Source organism: Manis pentadactyla, chromosome 3 (genome assembly GCF_030020395.1).
Source record: "Manis pentadactyla isolate mManPen7 chromosome 3, mManPen7.hap1, whole genome shotgun sequence".
NCBI classification, from domain to species: Eukaryota; Metazoa; Chordata; class Mammalia; order Pholidota; family Manidae; genus Manis; species Manis pentadactyla.
In genome coordinates this window covers 132754198-132776304 of record NC_080021.1, presented here as the reverse complement: position 1 = coordinate 132776304, position 22107 = coordinate 132754198, and the positions used below count along the sequence as shown (strand labels likewise).

Genomic DNA, 22107 nt, shown 5'->3' with positions numbered 1-22107 from the left:
CAGTATAGGGCACTGATTACGAGCATGGATTCTAAAGCCAGACTGTCTGTGTTCACATCCTGGCTTTATCCTTAGCAACTGTGAGACCATGGGCAGGTTATTTAACCTGTTTTCTCATCTGTAAAATGGAGGAAATTATTGTGCTTTTTACCGTTGTAAACCTATTAAGCATTATTATTGCCCACAGGAAAAAAAGTCATATATGCAAGCTTCTCCCTCAGCAAAGAGTAAAGCTGATACCAGTATTTTCCTTGGCCCTTCAGAGTTTGGCTTGGTAGAAGGCAATGACCAGGGTTCATGCTCCAGATACAGGCCTGGAGGCACCAGAGTGATGTCTAAAAAGAAGTGGATTTGGAGCCAGACATCTGAGTTCCAGCAACAACTTATACCCCCAGGCTATGGGCTAGGAAAGGCCGACTGTACCCGGTGCACAGAAGGCGCTGAGCTGATGCCGAGGGCCGTCCCGGAGACTAGCTTTCCAGACTGCGCAAATGCGAAGCATCCGCGATCAGCTCCGGCGCCCCAGGGGCGGGGCTGAGCCTCCCTCTTGCGCGCCCAATCACGAGGCACGTTCCGACGTCTAGAGCGGAAGTCCCACCTATCTCGAGTCCCTGCTCCTAGCCTAGAGCGTCTGAGCTGCTGGTTGGCTCTCGGTTCGCTGGGGCCTGCTGGTGCTGCGGCGAGCTTCCTGCCAGCTTTCCCGCGATGTCGGTGGCCTTTGTACCGGACTGGCTGAGAGGCAAGGCGGAAGTCAATCAGGAGACGATCCAGCGGGTGAGCGCTAACGCAGGCCAAGAGAAGGGGTTCCTCCGTCGAGATCCGCAAGACGGGCTGCGGGTGCGAAAAGCTTCCTGGAATCGCATCCCGGCTGAGACTTGACGTGTGCATGGGGGGTTGACCTGCAGGCGTATGGAGTGAGAAGGGAACCAGGTCGGTAAAGTCGCCCTGCAGGGGGCGGGGACTGGGGGGTGCGGGGGCAGTTTCCCCGCTTTCCTGATGTCGCGCGGCACTGACCCTTTTTCTTATCTTTCAGCTCCTGGAGGAGAATAACCAGCTGATCCGCTGTATCCTGGAGTATCAGACAAAGACCGGGCGAATGAGTGCGTCCAGTAAGTGCCCTGCCCCATCCTCTGACGTTTGCGTGGAGGGGAAGCCAGTGGGCTGATACAGCAGCTGTCCTGAACTAGGAGTCTTGGATGATTGGTCGCAGATGGGCTCGGAGAGAGGTTCCTTACTGACCAGGACCCTACGGACAGTACATTGTAAAACCTGGAGTCAGGCGTGGCACCTTCTTCAATATTTTAATTATGCTCATTGCAAAACCTTCCTTACATGAAACCAGGTCAGCTGATAACAGCAGAGATGGGGGGAGAGTGCGAGCGGTGGCCGCTTTCTCATCATGGATACCTAGCTTAGTCTTTTTTTTAAGTGCGGGAATAAGACCATTTTTGACTACTAAGTTTCCTCCTACTTCTAACTTGCAGTCAGTCTGTAACACACACAAAAACCAGTAAGAGATTTCCAAGGTAAGTCCAAGGTAAATTCTGCACAGCAATTTAATGTGCTCTCATGCCATATATCAAAATGAGACTAAATAGTCTCTTTTCTAATTTTGCGCCAGGAATTATGCCCAATTATAGAAAAATATATTATTTCATTGTTACTGAAGACATACTTAAGAAAGCCATGCTTTTCCCACCCCTTGAAAATATTATCTATAATCCCTCACTAAACAGGTCAATGGAATAGTACAGATATCCATTTTTGGATAAGTCTTTACGTTTGATTCTGGCATTTGACAATGTGCTTTTTTACAGTTTATAGTAATGCTTACTCATTTTTCTATATGGAAAAGAGTTGCAAAATACTCATTTGAGGCAGTGATTCTCAACCTATGCTATGGGTAAGAAGGTTATCAAAATCTCCCTTGGGCTTTTTTGCATTGCACAGACCATGCTTCCTGTCCCCTGGTCTGATCTGCGGCTCTGTTCCCTGACTGAACATCACTGCTATAGTAAGCTCATATTGGTCACGAAGGTGCCTCCTCCCTTCCTTAAGCTTGTTCAGCAGATACTTTATATGTATTACTGAGTACTAGGCACTGTTTCAGCTACAAGGGAATCAGTAGTACCAAAACAAGTACCAGCTCTGTGCTCATGGAGCTTACATCCTAGACTCTAGAATCTAGAGGGAGGAAGTATATAATTAGACACATACTAATACATGCTTCAAATAAGAATAAAGCAGGGAAAGTGGGGGAAGGGAAGCTGTTTTGTAAGGAGTATCTCTGATGTGACACTTGAATGGACACTAGAGGTGAGGGAGCCAGCTATGCAGATATGTGAGGCAGAAAAACATCAGGTGAAAAAGCCCCCAGGCTGGAGCATCTGCATATCTCCAAATTGCAGCAAAGGAAGCCATTGTGGCCAGAACTCAGTGAGCCAAAGGCAAAGTGGTAGGAGTTGAGGTCAGAGAGAAGACTAGAGACCCCAATCACGTGAGGCCTTGTGGGCCATGGGATGGGCTCAGCTCTGCACAGCATGAGGTGGGAGCCTTTGGAGGGTTTTAAGCGAAGGGATGACATGATCTTGACTTAAATTATACAATGATCACTCAGGCTGCCATGTAGAGAATAGAGTAGGTAGAGCAGAGAGACCAGTTATGACACTGGTCCAGTAGTAGTCTAGGCAAGAAGCGATAGTGGCTTGGCCTAGAGAGGTAGCTGTGGAAGTGATAAGTGAGAATAAGTAAGATTCAACAAGGATCTGTTGTCCTTGAATGTGCTAAACAGGAAGGTCGGTAACACTGAACCATCTGGTCAGTGGATGAGCCATTTCATTGCTGTGGATAAATTATTTTCTACTTTTTTGTCCATTTTCAGTAAAAACAAGTCTATAATTTTTGCCTGGTTTTCACTCATAGGTACCAGCATGTGTTACATACAAATCCCATTTATTTGGCTACCATCACAGATGCCAACCCAACTAGTGCTTCAAAGGCAATGGAATAATCTTCCAGTTGGCTATTGGGAGGAATACTTGAATGTAATCCATTTCCTATGAAATGAAGACAGGATCTTTACCAACTCAGTGGCTTAAAACATGAATGAAAACCCCTGTGGCGCTTTTAAGAATGTGAAAATGTGAGGAACGCTACTAAATTAACTGTACTCTCAGTGTATTTATTTATTTTAATAATTAAGCAAATTCCCTCAATTATGTTGACTTCAGGTGTCCTCTTCCCTGAAGTAGGCATGTTTGGATAACAAGGGTAACATGGGCATCTTCAGGTTTGTCTTTTTAGTTTCAACCTGAAGAGGAAATCAAGCAAGTCTTGGGCAACAACAGGAATTGGTGAGACTGCCGACCAGACCCTGCCAATGGACATGCAGCTCTGTGTACCCTCCTGTCAGGTGGTACTTCCAGACCTCCTGCCTGCTCTTTTCACGTTACTTCGAAATAAAGCTTGCCTCTCCATGAAAGGCTGATATTGAGGTATAGACATTGTCATGTAGTAAGGGTTCCACTTGGTTTTCCAGAAAAACTCTTAAGGACTTAAAAATATATGTCGCAACACCATTATCATTGCTAACAAAATTAACAGTAATTCTTAATAACAGATGATGTTTTAGGAGAGAAAAAATATTTTTTCTTCTCTCCTTCTAAGGTTTTCAGCTGGGGCTTTATAACAAAAGGTAGATTAACAAAAGGAAAGAATACAGATTTATTTAATACATGTTTTGATAGGACATGGGGGCCTCCAGAAGGAATTGAAAACCCAAAGAAACAGTTAAACCTGAGTGTTTTTATACTAGGTGTAACAAAGAGTGAAAAGTCTTTGGAAATTGTGACAGGACAGAACGGTATGAGCTAAGTGTAGTAAACTGGGAGAAACTTAGCCAGGCCTTTGTTCAAATTCTCAGTGTCCCTCCATCTTTAGAGATAAGGATGCTCCTTTCTTCTAGAGGATAGGGAGAGCACCTCTCATATGAGGGTCTTATGACCTGCTTCCTGGGAGAGGGTCAGGAGTCCTTCCAGCACCTGCCATTTTTCCATTTCCCTCATCTTAAAGTATTCAATATGCCAAGATCTCATATTTTGGAGTAGCATGTCCTGAACCCCATTAATGTTCAATTTTCTTCAGTCATCACAAAATGTCTTTTTGTTGATTTGTCTGAATAAAGATTCAAACAAGATTCACACACTGCATTTTGCTGATGTCCCTTAAGTCTCTTTAAAAATAAAAATACTTAGGGAGGGATGTGGGGTAAGAAAGGGGGCATTACGATTAGCATGTAGAATGTGGGGGGAAGCATGGGGAGAGCTGTGCAACACAGAGAAGTAGTGATTCTATAGCACCTTACTATGCTGATGGACAGTGACTGTAATGGGGGTTGTGGGAGGGACTTGGTGAAGGGGGAACCTAGTAAACATAATGTTCCTCATGTAATTGTAGATTAATGATACCAAAATAAAATAAAATTAAATAAAAATACTTAACAATTCCCCTTCTATTTTTTTTTGCCATTTGAGAAAACCAGGTCATTTGCCCTAAAATATCTTACATTCTAGACTCGCCTGGTTGTATTCCTGTGGTGTCATTAAATATGACCCACTATCAACACTTTTCCTGTAAACCGTAGATCTCAAGGCTTATTCAGACTGAGGTTCTAATATTTTTGGCAAGAACACATAGTTAGAGGTGATAGGTACCTGCTTTTGCATCACATCAAGAAGTGACTTGATTTATTAATTATCAAGTTTCCATTAGCCTTTCACTTAAATTATAATCTAAGCAGCTTTGATCTATTATTTCATTAGAGTTTGCACATTGGTGGCTTTCTATTTTATCACTCCTTCTTTTATTAGATTTGTTTTATAAAGAATTTTTGATCTTTTGAGACTTATCTGAAAGTGAGGCAAAGAGATTCTCGTAAGTGAACCAAAAATTAGAACTTGACGCTCCTGGCTCTTTTTGTTAGAGTCAAGGGTTGCAATCCAGAGAGACTATAATGTGTAAATAGTGAAGAGAGACCTTGACTTGAATTTCATCTATCACAACCTCTCAAAACTTGTTTCCTCATGTCTAAAATGGGGATGATGAACATAGTATCTGTTTCCTGAGATGGTGAGATCGATATGATGCAGTTGAGAGCAGAGTACATGGTGAACACTTGTGTTCACTGGAGTGTGTTACCAAGGCCTTCCCAAGTCTGGGAGGGGAACTTTTCTATGCTCCCTGACCCATTCTGCCATCCTTAGGGTTCTAGCCTGTTAATGGTCTCCTCCCACTGTTCATGGGGTTGGTGCATATACTCTGCTGAATGGGCTGCTCATACACCTAATCTGGTCAGCAGATATGGTGAGTGCTGTGCAGTGTTTTTATTTTTTAATTAGTTGCTGACATATAAAGATGGGAGAATTTCCCATTAAAGCCTGGATTTCTAGCAGTGCCGAGCTTACAGATCCACAGGTCAAACATCAGCTGGAGTGGGATGGCAGCTGCCCTCCTTTCCTAGGCAACTTGGCTTGTTTACATAGGGCCTAGCTTTGGAATGTGAGCACCTGCTCGTGTTTCACTTTGGCCCGCTCCTATGCGCAGCCTGACACAAGGCTTTGGGCACCGGTAGTTATTTGGGAGATGATCCTCAGGAAGCAGGAGTAAGGCAGTGGGCAGAGTGAAAGAGAGGAGAAAAAGCCACTAAAAGAGTGTGTTACCAAGTCTACTGCTATAGAACTAGGGTCTTAATTCTGGGGGGGAACCACTGAGAATCATGTGGAATGTCTCAGAAGTGTCCACCGGAGAGACACTACTTGGGGTGGCCTGCAGGGGAATTAGTTCTGCTACACTAACAAGAAGGCTTTGTGGCCGAGTGGGTCCCAGATGTCAGGAGTCAGAAGAAAGTAGAAAGCTCAGGGCAGCCTCTTAGGTGGGCTTCTGCCAGCAGGTGAACCATCCGCTGCTGGTGAGGCAGATGAGGGGCTGTGACAGCACCAGAGCCTCCAGTTGGGGTGGAGGGTAGGGTCTCTGAGCAAGTCAGCGTGACCTACAACACTTAAGTGTAGCTTCCTGGGTAGCAGTGGGAATAGCATTGAAAACAAAGCCCAGCTTCTCTCTCTGAGGGAAGGAGCTTGTGACCTGCAGTGTTGCCCTTCCTTTGCCTCTTGGGCCGATGTGTCAGTGCACATGCAGAGGGCTGAATCTGGGCCGACCAGGAACCTCTGAGAACAGCCAAGGCTGCTTTAGCCACAGTTTACCCTACATTCCAGTGGGCCCCTTTCTGGAGAGAGATTCTGGAGAAGCAGATGCTAGCCTACTAGCTGTCATCGAATGTGCCCCAGCCCAAATCTACCTGTTTGCCTCAATGACAGCCTGAAGATCCTGCCATCCCTCTTTAAAGACCCAGAACTCAATATAATGAAAGAGGAATTTAAAAAGGCAAAGAACAAACTAGACCAGACTCTGTTAACCATGCTTTCCTCAGAGAACCAAGACTTCAACTCCACTCAGCCTGTCAGCCCTTTTTCAACTTGGGGTCAAGCTGATCTCTCAATAGCCTATACAAGGTCTGAACCTGTTCTTTTGGGTTTCTGAGACTGCTTCCCAGGATTCGCAACTGTGGTGACCTCTCTAAGTATCACATTCTCCTGGGATGAGAATATGGTGCTAAAACAAAGACAGCAAATAATTTGAGATCAAGTTTATTCCACAAAATTTAAGCTATTTCTACTTCTTCATGAGGCTTCTGGACATCTGACCTTTGGGGACTCCAAGTAACAATATGGCTAGGAAGGAAATGATCACTGCTATCTCATGTGCCCCTGAACCTTTGCAATAAACCTTCATTACTGAAGATGATCTGAGTATATTTCTTAAGCTGGGTACTTAGTATCTTTGTTACTCTACATCACACATATATTGTTTGATTCAATTCCATTTTAATAAAAGCAATTTTAAGAAGTTAATCTGTCACCTCTGTCCCCAATGAAAATTCCACAGATAGCTCTCATAGTAGATGTTCTCTTCAGTCTCTAGGACCTTTCCTTCCTTCCTAAATCTTTAACAATAGCTGACAATCCAAGGGGAAGTTGTTTCCACTTCTGTTTGTGATAAATTCATTCACTCCAGAAATACTGATCAACTAGTATGTGCTATGTGTACTGCAGTGAGGAAGCCACACAATGTCCCTGCTGTCATGGAACCTTTATTCTTGTATAAATATAAAAGATAATATTGTATAGGTAATCTGTCAATTTATGAGGGAGACAGACAATAAAGTATAAATAATCAAGAAAAGCTGCACATGGTAATAAGTGCTCTGCAGAGAATTACAACAGGGTACTGTGCCAAAGAGTGTTGGGGTGGTACTTTATGAAGTCAGGGGTGCCCCAAAGAGGTAACATTGCAGCTGAAATAGGAGTAACAGTAGACAGACATGCAACTATCAAGGGAACTGGTAGTGACGGCAGAAAGAGCTATACACATACCCTTCGTTCTACCTGTTTTTAACTCAAGTCCACTTACAGAGGACGATGTGGTCGCCATTCAATTGTAATGCGACAGGCTTTGTGCTGGGCTCTGCAGTGAGGAAGTTAGAGGGGGAGGGTCCTATTTCAGGAAGCTCCCAATAAGCCTAGCAAGATAAAAAAGACCCCCACCAAGCAATGGACCAGGGCACCATGCAGGATCACAGATGCCTGAGATATTGCCCAGATGCTGAGGCTGCAGGGAGTCCTTATGGAAATTATCAAGTGCTTCTCACATACCATACCAAAACTCCAATTCCTGAGCATTCTTGTCCACAAACAAAAAACTGCCAGTCGTTGCAGAAGTGCCAGAAATCCCACTTTCATTCCTTCCACTTTACTCCAATTTCACTGACCTTTATTCCTTTAATTGAGCTCCAACTGACTCCCAGCAGTCAATATCTGTATCCCTATTCCTGAAGATCTTTTCTTAAAACTGAAAGACGCTTTGTCCAGGTGTAGCAGGTCAGAAGAACCAGCGGATTATCATTACCCCTGGGATCAACTCTCCACTAATGATTCTCAGGAGTATTTCTTTTCTCATTGAAGACATTAAAAATTTTTTTATATTGAGAAAATGCACAAATCTTGTGTACATCCTGATTAATTTCATCATATATATATGCACCTATATAACCTTATCTCTCAGTCGAAGATATCAAACATTCTAATTTTTTCCCCCTTCACCTATTTCATCCACCCCTTAACCTCCCTCCCAGGAGATGGAGTATTAATACCCCAGTTCCTTCACCTCGGCATGGGGACAATTCTGAGGTGTTTCTTCTGTATTTGTTGCCAGACTTCCCCAGTGGGATTAAGCTCTAATTCCTCATTGTGGCTGCTGGCTTAATAGCACATACTTTATTGGTCACCTTCCTTTTTCAGTTCCCCATTCCCAGAATGGAGTTCCCCGGGATCACTTTCCAAGTAAGCAACTTCCATTCAAACCATTGTCTCTGAAGTCTTCTGAGGGGAACAACCATAATACCAGTTGTCTAATGCCTTACACTTGGTTGGTCGACCCAGATGGACTGGCTCAGCAAAATAGTTTACATCAGCACTAGGGCAGAAAAAAAAAGTTTAAATCAAAATCCAATCTACTTGCAAAAACTAGTGTCTAGGCAAAGTGTCAGAGCCAAGGACTGAAAGCATGGAGGATGAAACAAGCAAATAAGTAGGATTAATATAAAATGGGTAAGGATCCTACCTGAAAAGAAGTGTTCATAGCAGTGGATTTTCCATATAACTTTGATAGGATCCAAGCTCCCCTTTAAAGAGGATGAGGCAGCATGTGTTTGAGAAAATACAACCATGCTTTAAAATAAGCTAGTGGCAAAAAAGCCACTTACTTAAAAGGCCGAAAGATGGATGTAGTATCCCCAAGTGACTTAGCTCCCAGCAGTTGCCTCAGGGGATCTCTGTACTACCATACCCCCAAGCTTCTCTCCTGGTTACTGGATACTCAGGTGATCAATCATTGTATCTGTCAATTAGCATGGTCATCAACACTGATGGGCATATGAACCTCATCAAGCCAGTTAACATCTCTCTCCAGGATTTTTCTCACTGGGGCTGCCAGGAAAAATGTTTTCCCCTCAGACTGCCAGATGATAAGGATGTATGCTTGAAGCTGCTGTGGCTATGTCTCCTGGCCCATATGGAGAAAGCCCATCCGATCTTGATTTAGTATCATGAGAATGTTATTCTATCAAAATACACATTTTTCTGTACCCCATGAAATCGTCCACTCTTTGTTTCCCACAAAATAAGAAATCTAGGCTTTTAAAAATGCGTTTTCATACTTTTGATATGTATAGATTTAGCTACCAAATTCTGGTGTCATGGGTCGCAAGATTACCTCTAGGTTTGATGGTTGGCTAGGAGGACTCACTGGACTAGCAACCAGTTTTACTCACAGCTATGATTTGTTATAGCAAAAGAATACAAAGTAAAATCAGCAAAGGGAAAAAGTACATGGAGGATGCCTGGAGGAACCCAGGTTCAAGCTTCCCTTTTCCCCCCAGTGGAGTCACACAAGACAAACTTAATTCCTCCAGAGATGAATTGTGACATGTGAGAAATGTTGTTTACCAGGGAAATTCCTTAGAGACTCAGTACGCAAAGTTTATACTGGGGGTTGTTCACCTATACAGCCTCTGCCTAGCACATACCAAAATTCCAGATTCCTAGAAGGAAAGCAGGTATTCAGCATAAGCCATATGATTTGCACAAATAGTCTTGGCATGTTTAGGCACTCTCACTTTATGAATATTTTCTATAAATGTAGGAAACTGATTACCAGTCATGTTCCCATATTCCACCCAAGGACCAAGCCTGTAAGTAGGACTTTCTAAAGAGAGCAATCTTAGGCCGATTGCATGGTTTTCTGCACAATTTCTCATTTAAGATCTAAGATACCTTTGTATTAAAAAAAATAAGGTAAGGTAGGATTATATATGTATCTTCCCATTGGGTTCCTTTTCTCTTCTTTTGTTTACCTCTTTTCTCCCTTTTCTAAGTTATAAAAATGTAAAAGGTACTTTTGGGGGGAGGTGCAGCAGGGATCCCTGCCTGAGGCTGAACTGTATTGGTTTAGAACTTTCTTGCCCTGTCATTGGTATTGGTATCACAAGATAAGTTAGGTCTTTTTCTTTTTGTTTCCTATTTTCTGAAATACTTTGAGAAAAGGATTATTAATCTTTGAGGATCTGGTAAAACTTGCCAATGAAACAATCTGGACCTTGTGTTTTTGGGGAAGGAAAAACATGTTTGTTTTTAGTGGTTTTATTATGAATAGTTTCAAAGGTATATAAAAGAAGAGGACATAGCTCAAAGATTCCCATATACATCACCTAGATGCAACAATTACCATGATTTTGTCACATTTGTTTCACTTACCTATTTAAAAATCGATTTCCTTTTTTCTTTAATGAAGTATCTTAAAACAAATCACAGACATCATGTGTTTCTATCTGTACATATTCACTATGCATCTCTAAAAAAACCAAAGACATTTTCTCACATAGCTAAAATTTAATTATCACATCTAACAAAATTAAACATATTTCTTTGGTTTCACCTAATATCTAGACCATAATCAAATTTCCCATTTGACTGTGTCCAAATGTCTTTCACAATTGTTTGGAGGGAGATTAGGGATTGCTAATTCAATTTCTTCAATGGTTACTGGTTTATTCAGGCCTTTTATTTCTTTTGAGTCAATTTTGATAATTTCTATTTTCTAGAAAATTACTTATTTCATCTAAGTCTCCTTACTAACTAGCACTATCAGTTTTGCTACAGTCCTATCCACTGAAATCCCACCGGCTTGGTGTAACCCCACTCTAAAAGGCTAACCACCAGCATCACTACCTGAGAATTCCTACCACCATGGGTTCTCCTTCATGGTAACCACAGCCAAATTAAGCCTGAGTTTACAAACTCCTCAGATACCAATTTTCTACCACTCTTGAGGGTGAGGGAGGATTACTGGACCTTTGGGTGGATACTAGCCGTAGGGCTGCCTTATGCCAGCAGTTGTTTCATCTTAGCTACAGACCAAATAGCATACCTTCTCTTCAAATCATCTGAAATATAATTTCAACTCACAGGACAGAATAAAAGAATTTTGAGCAAGGAAGGAACTTAACTAGTAGGTATTATTTTACATTCTGCTTATTTTACAGATAAAGAAAGTGAACTCCAAGAGATCAAAGTGATTTGTCCCAGATCACAAAATCAGTGGCAGGAAGGAGACGTACTGGAATGCCAAGATAAGAATAAATACCAGGAAATTTAAAGCATTTTAAGTATGCCCCAAATTAAGTATTTCATTCCTAATATCTTAAGCCTACTTAGATTGAAGCCGGCTGCCCCAAAGCACAGTAATTACAAAGCTGAGCAGTGCTCCCCAACCTTTCCTTTCACAAATCTTTGTATGAATGTTAGCTCCACCAACCCATTCCATCTGCAAATAGGCATGTACACACATTTCAAACCTGTGAATGGTTAGTTGTAACACTGTAAGAAAACAATTCAGATCCAAGACCACTAGCTTCTCAACTCAGCTTAGATTACAAATGTAAAACCCAGGAGACTGTTGCTCTGATAAGAGATACTGTATTCTTAGGGAGGGACTAGAAACCTGAGAGGGATAGCACTTCCAGGATGGAGTGTAAGTGCCAAAGGTCTGATTGCACTTTACACAGGTAGCACAGTTGCAGAAATAGGTTAGAAACTATGTAGTCTAAGTGACCCTGATTTTGAATTTACTATAAAGTTATAGAGTCAAAACAGTGTGCCACTGCACATCCATTAGGATGGTGATTATAAAAAAATCAGAAAATAACAAGTGTTGGTGTGGAGAAATTGGAATCCTGTGCAGTGCTGGTGGGAATGTAAAATATTGTAGTTGCTATGGAAAATAGTATTGCAGTTTCTCAAAAAATTACAAATAGAATTAGCTTATGACCCAGTAACTCCACTTCTAGGTATATACCCAAAGGTAGGATCTTGAACAGATATTTGTACATCCATCTTCATAGCAGCATTATTAACAATTGCTAAAACTGATGAATGGATAAGCAAAATACGGTATATACATACAATGGAATATTATTCAGCCTTAGAAAATGAAATCCTGCAAGATGTGACAATACGGATAAACCTTGAGAACATAATGCTAAGTGAAATAAGCTGGTCACAGACACACACTGCATGATTGCACTTATATGAGATATGTACAACATTGTGTCTATAGATAACAACACCATATTATACACTTAAAATCTGTTAGGATGGTAGTTCTCATGTGAAGTGTTCTTAACACAAGAGAGTTTAAAAAAATTTTAAAGTAGGGAGTGGTTGCCAGAAGCTAGGTAGAGGAGAGACTGAGTTACTGTTTAACATGTACAGTGGTTCAGTTTTGCAAGATGAAAATTTTCTGTAGATAGATGGTGGTGATGGTTGTGACTATCTAATGTCTCTGAATGGACACGTAAAATGTTAAATGATAATTTCATGTAATGTAATCTTACAATTAAAAAAAATAACTAAAAAACAAAACAGGCCAGCTGGGGAGCCCTGCTGGGGCCTGGAGAGAAACAGTATTGTCCTGGCATAAAAATAGATACATAGATCAATGTAACAAAAGAGTGTCCAGAAATAAAACCACACATATGTGGTCATAAAGCCAAGGTAATTTAATGGATAAAGGGTAGTCTTTTCGAGACAGGAACTGTGGTGTAGTCAGAGTAGGGTGAGGGCCTCTGAAAAAAGGCCCCAGAGTCACATTTCTCTAAAGTAAAATATCAAACTAGGACTATAAGCATTCTTCAGTGAGATTAGTTAAAACTAAAAAGCCAGGAGTAACTTGGCCTGGAATGTTTGAATATTCCCAGACAAGAAAATGAGATCAGCATAGCCCATATCTTCATTGTGTCAATTAAATTGTGCTTTTTTAAAATTTACTTTAGCCTGCCAAAAGGCCCAGCTTGTTTTCTTTAACTTTACCTGGATGCTGTTTTATTCCTCCTCCATCCCCTAATCAAGTAATTTACAACCTGGGCAATTAATATGGAAAGCGGGCCCAGTCACAAACATAGTAAAAACAGGAAAGACTCCATCTTAAAGATAAGACTGCATTTTAAAACCCAAGTAGTCAAAAAATAGGTTTCTTAACAAAACAGACAACAACTCACCCAGCCTCAGGAGCAGGGCAGGCAGTCTTGATTGATATGCTCCCAGACCAAGAAGCTGCTATCCTGGGAGGGAATCTGCTCCAGACCAAGAAGCTGCTATTCTGGGAAAGAATCAAAGGAGTAAATTTCTTGTATTAAGTTAATTCTGCAGAATAATCTGGAAGACTGCTAAGAAACTCAGTGTCTCTTTAAAGAAGAGAATTTGGAGACCATTTAGCAGGTCTGCAGCCCTAGCCCTCTGTCTCTCAACCACCTATAAATCCCCTAGAAATCGCACCACCCTGGGGCTCTCTTCTCCCCTCCCGGCTTGAGCCAGGAGCTCTGTCCTCTCACTTTATCTCTAAATAAGAGCCCCTCACTTGCTGTCTTACTTTGAGTGTTTGTGAAGTTCATTCTTCGATTGCATGAACAAGAACCCCCAGCATCATTCTCAACAAATGGTGGTGTAACTACTGTATATCCCTATAGGGGAAAAAAAGAACGTCAACCTCTACCTGACAGACACCATAATGAAAAGTTCTAATAGATTATTGGCTTGCATAGAAAAGGTTAGATTATAAATATAAAACTTCAAGAAGAAAGCATAAGAGAAAATCTTCAGGATCTTGGGGTAGGCAGAGATTTCTAAGCACAGAAAAGTACAAGCTGTGAAAGAAAAAAACTGATCGAATGACTCACCAAATTAAAAACTGCTCTGCACAAGCCGCCATCAAAACAATTAAAAGACAAGACCCAAATTGGGAGAAAATATTTCCAATTATACATATATAAAAAAAGATTTGAATTTAGAACATAAGCCAAAAGATCTGTCGGTTTACTAAACTTCAATGACTTAATCTTCACAGTTCGTTCGCAGCTGATAACAAAAGAGAAACCTGACGGTACCGGGGAATTCGCAGAAGCTCACGGTCCTCCGGGAGGAACGAGAGGAAATAGAGAGCACAAGCGCATTCAGGGCTCCCCGATTGGGCGACTGTCTCCAATGATAATAGGGAAGAGAGGCGAGGCAGAAAAGGACCAGTTCAGGTATCGGAGCGCCAGCTGCTGGAAGCTCCTCCAGAGCGCCTAGACACGCCCACGTGCTCGTGTCCGAGTCCGTTAACAACCCGCTGAGAGACCGTTCTCTCGCGGTATTTGTTCCGACTCTCGCGGAGTTTAGCGTGGTCTGCGAGGCCCGGCCAGCGCAAGGTGGGGGTGGTCGGTTAGTGGCGTTGGGCTCTGGCGGCGGTGGCAGCGCTTTCTTCTCTGCTCACCGGGGACTCTTCAGGCCGGATACCAGCCAGGTGAAGAGCTCACCCTTATGGGTTTGCGCGGTACTTGGGAGCCGGGAGGCCAGAGGCGGGAGGGAACCCTGGCTTGGCCTGCCGTGCTGTCGCGATAGGCCGGCGCTAGTCGATAGTGACGTGGGCTAGGCCCCAGCTCCTGCCTCGGTCGCGATGGGGGCGCAGGACCGGCCGCCGTGTCACTTCGATATCGAGATCAACCGGGAGCCGGGTGAGCCGGAGGCTGGGGAGCCGTGCTGGGGCCTGGACTTGCCTTCGGGAGGGGTCTGCCCTCATCAGCTCTACCCGAAGCCGCTAGAGAACCGGTAGGAGCAGTCAGCACTCCTTTTTTCTTTTGAGCAAAAAGCTTGAGAGAGGAGAGTGGCCCGCATACGCCCCTCCCTCGTTTGCACGGAGTCCCGGCCTTGCGCTCCCAAACCGCATGCCCCCTGCACCTCGGACTGATTGTTGATACTGTGCTTGGCTGCAAGAAAAGGGGTGCAGTCCATCTCGGACTTTCTCGCTCGGTGTTACTTGGGGGCAAACACTCGCCGGTTCCTATGCTTTGTACTGTGAGGCTTGGATTCATATATTGTGCATTTCTTAATTTTCGTATATCATTAATAGGTTAACAACGCTTTTATTTTTCCTTAAAGTATATTAGGCAGAATTTCTTGGTTCGTGTGGAAATGATTTAGCGAAAGTTTCGTGTGATAAGCCGAAGCATTCAGTACCCACAGACTTGCAGCATGCGTGCAGTTAGAATTAATGTTTTGTCTTTAGGGAGTCCACTCGTTCGTTAGTATATTTTATTGACATATTTTCTTCTAAAGGGTAGTTGTTTCATTCTAAGTAGCACAGCGTGCATGATTCCAAACAAAACTATTTTCTTAGCCTTTTTTACTATCTGTGGCAGAAGTTTTCATTGGAAGCATATGTAGTCTTTTTGCAACATCTTCTTTAGCAGATTCTTCCTGAGAGCCTACTGCAATTCAAGACTGGGGTCATAGCAATAAATAACAAAGGCCTCTTCCTTGTAGTTTATATTCTATTGGGGAAAGACAGACAATAAACCAGGAAAAAAAATGTACAGTGGCTTTTAGTAGAGGTACGTTTAATAGGTTGGTCAGAAAAGACCATTTTGAGAAGATGACATTTAAGCAAACATCTGAAGGAGATGAGGAGGTGAGTCATGTGGTATCTTTGAGAAGAACATTCCTAACAGCGGGAACAGTTTTAATCAAAGGCCCTGTGGAAGGAGTGTATTTGCATGTTTGAGGAACAGCAAGACTCTCAGGGTTGTTGGAATAGAGGGAAGAGAGTAATAGGTAATGACTATAGGTCATACATAGTAAGGACTTCGAAACTGGGACATAGGAAGATACTGAAGGGTTTTGATCAATGAATGACGTGATCTTAGAAATTTTGTTGCAGTGTCTTCAATATTTTGAGCATTCGTGGGTCTTAATCCTTATTCTATAGTGAATCCATGCTTCAGATAACAGCACTTATGTTTTTTTAAGAATTAAAAATAAGACTCCGGAAAAGTAGAAGTAAAACAAACGTTCTGTAGCCATGTAAAGTACTTTCCTAGTATATGTTCATATCCTAGATTTGCAAATAACCTTTGTTGTGAAAAATCTCCAGAGTATATTTGGCAAATATTGAACGAACTTCAGTCCCCAACATCCAAGGTAATTCATTATAATATCATTCTGGTAGGAGTAACTAGCACTCTTGAGAACACTGACTCTTCTTTTTTTTTTAATTGACAATGATAAATGTTTAATTACTAGCTATTAGTTCTGATTTTATAATTTGGTGAAAGAAGACATATACCTACAGTTATAGTTTTTTTCTCTTTTTAATACAGAAATATAGCATGCTAATTCTGCTCATTTTATATATTGTACCAAAAGCAGAAAAAAATGCACGTTTGCAAGTGATCAGTACAGCTAACCACTGAAAAAAAAGATTTTAAGACTAAATGTAGAAGGACAGATCAGGAGAGCATCTATCCCTTATAGAAAAAAATTAGTCCTGAGAATACACTTGTATGATTTTGTTTTTACCTTAAGGTACTGACATACACTCTTATGAAGGTTTCACAAGAAAAATAATGTGGTTATTACATTTCACCCTTATCCCTCCTCGTACCCTGTCACTGTCCATCAGAAAACACTGAATCTTGTACATAAAACAAGGAATGCTTATGTTATTCTAGGTTAAACCAATTGATAATTGGCAGTTTCATATGATTCAACTCATATATAATATACTTCTCTAGCACTTCTCAGCATTTTATTCAAATCAGATACTTGATTTTTACACAACTTTGAAGGATCACTTCAGTTATTTGAAGTGAGGTTTCGGCTTTGTATAATTTAATCATTAGTCTGTCATTGAATACTTATTCAAGTAGTAGTTTGGTCTTGTATAGTCAATCATTTACATGGTATAAATACAAAGTATCTTTGATTTGCTTGGATAAGCACAGGTCCTTTAAGAGAGGCCATAGTGTCCATATTAATGAGAGATCAAGAAGTATTGATAAAGTTTGAATTGAGTACAGCACAGTATGTATTCTTTTCTATTCCTATCAGTGGATATCTTGTCTATTTTATAACAAACAAATTAGAGTTTTGAATTGTAAAGCCACTGAATGAATGCAAGTATACATTAAAAGAGGAAAACTCTAAGTTATATGTGAGTTTTTCCTCTGAGTCCAATAAAATAGTTTCTATTTGAAATAACTCCAGGATTATTCCTTAGAAAAAATTTTCAGGTTTCTAACTAAGGTTTTCATTTTTTTAATACAGAGCTGTTCATGTTATTTTTCTTCTTGAGTGAGTTTTGGTAGTTTATATGCATACAGTTATTTGACATAGTCCCTTAATATCTGTGGGAGCTGTAGTGATAACTCTTCCTTCATTCCTGATATTGGTAATTTGTGCCTTTTGTCTTTTTTTCCTTGTCAGTTGGCTAAAGGTTTATCAGTTTTATTATTTCAGAGAACCAGATTTTCGTTTCATTAATTTTTTTCCCTGTTTTTTACCTACTTCAATTTCATTGATTTCGGTTATTTCCTTTCTAAAGTTTGCCTTTTTTTTCTCCCTTTGTAGTTTCTTAAAGTGGAAATTTGAATTGTTGACTTGAGACCTTTCTTTTCTAATATAAGCACTTATTAATGCTTATGTTTTCCTCCATACGAAGGACTCCACAAATGTGCACCCCACAAATTCTGATACTATTGCTCATTTTCCTTCAGTTTAAAATATTTCACAATTTCTCTTGAGGCTTAGTCTTTGATTTATGACTTACTTAGAAGTGTTTTAATTTCCAAGTCCTTGTGTATTTTGCAGTTGTCTGTTAATGATTTCTAATTCAATTCATTACTGCCACAGAACATAGTTTGTATAATCTCAGTTATTTTGCATTAATTAAGGTTGATATGTTCTTTTTGGCAAATTTCCCATGTATATTTGGAAAAGAATGTATATCCTGCTGTTGTGTAGAATGTTCTGTAAATGTCAGTTAAATCCAGTAGGCTTAATAGTTGTGCATTTCTTCGATATTCTGGCTGATTTTCTGCCCACTTGTTCTGTTGATTACCAGTAGAGGAGAATTGACATCTCCAACTGTATTTGTGCATTTACTTCTCCTTTAAGTTATTTTTTGCTTCATTTACTTTGAGACTATTTCATTAGGTGGATGCATACACATTTAGGATTGTTATGTCTTCTTAGTGAATTGACCCTTTTATTGTTATATAGTGACCCTTTTATTTCTGGTAATTTTTCTTGCTTTAAAGTCCACTTTCTCTGATATGAATACTGCTACTCCAGCTTTCTCTTAACTAGTGTGTACATGCTATGTCGTTTCTATCCTTTTACTTTTAACCTACTTATATCATTATGTTTATTTCCGTATGTAAAACAAATTTTTTTAATCATCAAATGTACATCACAGTGATTCAACAGTGCCCCTACTCCCCACCCACTCCCATCCCCCTTGGTATCCATTAGTCACTTCTCAGTATCTGAGTCTAATGCTGTCTTGTTCTTTCTGTTCTGCTTTGTTTTCATATTCCACAAACAAGTGAAATCAAGGTATTTGTTTTCTTCGCCTGGCTTATTTCACTTACCATAATACCCTCTAAATCTGTCCATGTTGTTGCAAATGGCAGGATTTCTTTTCTTTTCATGGCTGAATAATATTCCATTGTTTATATGTACTACATCTTCTTCATCCTAGGAAGCTGGTGGACACTTAGGTTGCTTCCATATCTTGGAAACAGTGCGGTGATAAACATTAGGGGTGCATATGTCTTTTTGAATCAGGGATCTTGTTTTCTTTCGGTAGCTTCCTAGGAGTGGAGTTACTGGGTCTACCAGTATTTATTTTCACTCTTGTGGAACCTCCATACTGCTTTCCAGAACAGTTGAACCAGTTGACATTCCCACCAGCAGTTTAGGAGGGTTCCCCTTTTCTCCATATCCTTGCCAACATTTGTTGTCTTTTGACTAGTGGCCGTACTAACTAGTGTAAGGTGATATCTCATTGTGGTTTTAATTTTAATTTCCCTGATGATTCGTGATGTGGAGCATCTTCATGTGCCTGTTGGCCGTTTGTATTTCTTCTTTGGAGATGTGTCTGTTCAGATGCTCAATACATTTTTTGATTGGGTTATTTGTTTTTTGGATATTGAGGTGTATGAGCTCCCTATGTATTTTGGGTGTTAACCTTTTATCAGATGAGTTGTTTATGAATTTATTCTCCCGTACTGTAGGATGCCTTTTTGTTCTAAAGGTGTCCTTTGCTGTACAGAAACTTTTTAGTTTAATGTAGTCCCATTTGTTCATTTTTGCTTTTGTTTCCCTTACCTGAGGAGATGTGTTCAGGAAAAAGTTACTCATGTTTATATTCAAGAGATTTTTGCCTATATTTTCTTCTGTGAGTTTTATGGTTTCATGACTCACATTCAGGTCTTTGATCCATTTTGAGTTTACTTTTGCATAAGAAGTTAGACAGTAATCCAGTTTCATTCTCTTATGTGTAGTTGAGTTGTCCAGTTTTGCCAACAACAGCTGTTGAAGAGGCTGTCTTTTCCCCATTGTATATTCATGACTTCTTTATCATGTATTAATTGACTATATATGTGTGAGTTTAAATCTGGGTACTCTATATTCTGTTCTATTGATCTGTGGGTCTGTTCTTGTGTCAGTGCCAAATTGTTTTGACTACTGTAGCTTTATAGTAGAGCTGGAAGTTAGGGAGTGTAATCTGTGCAGCTTTGTTCTTCTTTCTCAGGGTTGCTTTGGTTATTTGGGGTCTTCTGTGATTCCAAATGATCAGTTTGTTTCATTAGTTCACTGTAGAATGCTGTTGGAATTTTCATACGGATTGCATTGAATCTGTAAATTGCTTTGGGCAGGATGGCCATTATGACAACATTAATTCTTGCTATCCATGAGCACTGGATAGATTTCCATTTTTTGGTGCCGCCTTTAATTCCTCTCATGAGTGTCTTACAGTTTTCAGAGTATAGGTCTTTCATCTCCTTGGCTAGATTTATTCCTAGGAATTTTATTTATTTATTTGATGCAATTCTAACTGGAGTTGTTTTCCTGATTTCTCTTCCTTCTAATTCATTGTTAGTATATAAGAGTGCAACAAATTTCTTTGTATTAATTTTGTATCCTGCAACTTTGCTGAATTCAGGTAGTCTAGTAACTTTTTGGTGGAGTCTTTAGGGTTTTCTATGTATAATATCATGTTGTCTGCAAACAGTGACAGTTGTAACTTCTTCCTTACCACTCTGGATGCCTTTTATTTCTTTGTGTTGTCTGATTGCCGTGGCTAAGACATCCAGATCTATGTTGAATAAAAGTGGGGAGAGTAGGCATCCTTGTCTTTTTCCCAGTCAAAGAGGAAAAGCTGTCAACTTCTCACTGTTAAGTATGATGTTAGATGTTGGTTTGTCATATATGGCCTTTGTTATGTTGAGGTACTTGCTTGCCCTCTGTATCGATTTTCCTGAGAGTTTTTATCCTGAATGGATGTTTGATTTTGTCAAATGCTTTTTCAGCATGTATTGAGATGATCATGTGATTGTTGCCCTTGCTTTTACGGATGTGGTATATGATGTTGTTGATTGATTTATGAATACTGTACCATCCTTGCATTCCTGGAATAAACCCACTTGGTCATGATGGTTGATTTTTTAAAAATTTCTCTATTTATTTATTTTTTATTGGGATATCATTGATATACAATCTTGTAAAGGTTTCACATGAGCAACATTCTGATTATCACATTCACCTATATCATCAAGTACCCCCACACACACATCCAATTGCAGTCACTGTCCATCAGCATAGTAACATGCTATAAAGGTACTGTTTCTCTGTGCTATACAGCCTTCTCCATGACCCCCCTACATTATGTGTGTTAATCATAATGCCCCTTAATCCCCTTCTCTGTTCCACCACACCCACCCTCCCCACTTCCGTCCCTTTGGTAACCAGTAGTCTCTTCTTGGAGTCTATGAGTCTGTTGCTGTTTTTTTTGTTGTTGTTGTTACTATTTTTATTTTTGGTACGTTTGAACGTGATTTTCAGCTATTGGTATTTTCCTCTGTAAAATTGCCTATCATTTGTCTAGTGTAATGCTTGTCTCTGCCTTATAGTTTTGTAAAAGGCTTTTACATTTTCTTTTCTTTTAGTTTTTTTTTTGGTATCATTAATGTACAATTACATGAGGACCGTTGTGTTTACTAGACTCCCCCTGTCACCAAGTTACCCCCACATACCCAATTGCAGTCACTGTCCATCAGCGTAGTAAGATGCTATAGAATCACTACTTGTCTTCTCTGTATATACTGCCTTGCCTGTGTACCCCCCCTCTACAGTATGTGTGCAAATTGTAATGCCCTTTTTCCCCCTTATCCCTCCCTTCCCACCCATCTTCCCCAGCCCCTTTCCCTTTAGTAACTGTTAGTCCATTCTTGGGTTCTGTCAGTCTGCTGCTGTATTGTTCCTTCAGGGTTTTTTTTCTTTCTTTCTTCTTATACTCCACAGATGAGTGAAATCATTCGATACTTGTCTTTTTCCACCTGGATTATTTAACTGAGTGTAACACCCTTTAGCTCCATCTATGTTGTTTCAAATGGTAGGATTTGTTTTCTTATGGCTGAATAATATTCCATTGTGTATATGTACCACATCTTCTTTATCCATTTATCTTCTGATGGACACTTAGGTTGCTTCCATATCTTTCCTATTGTAAAAAGTGCTGCAGTAAACATAGGGGTGCATATATCTTTTTGAATCTGAGAATTCTTTGGGTAAATTCATAGGAGTGGGATTCCAGGGTCAAATGGTATTTCTATTTTCGGTTTTTGAGGAACCTCCATGTTGCTTTCCACAATGGTTGAACTAGTTTACATTCCCACCAGCAGTGTAGGAGGCATCCCCTTTCTCCGCATCCTCGCTAACATTTGTTGTTCCTGGTCTTTTCTATGTTGGCCATCCTTACTGGTGTGAGGTGATATCTTGCAGTTTAATTTGCATTTCCCTCATAATTTGTGATGCGGAGCATCTTTTCCTGTGCCTGTTGGCC

The 22107-nt window shown here is 40.5% G+C and overlaps 1 protein-coding gene and 1 pseudogene across 1 annotated transcript in view; both read left to right on the top strand.

Annotated features, from left to right (window-relative positions):
* Positions 1–22107, top strand: part of LOC118917158 (spermatogenesis-associated protein 31E1-like) — a 227002-nt gene that overhangs the window by 179033 nt on the left and 25862 nt on the right. The window lies entirely within an intron of this gene.
* On the top strand, positions 179–4195 carry LOC130682958 (SS18-like protein 2; annotated as a pseudogene).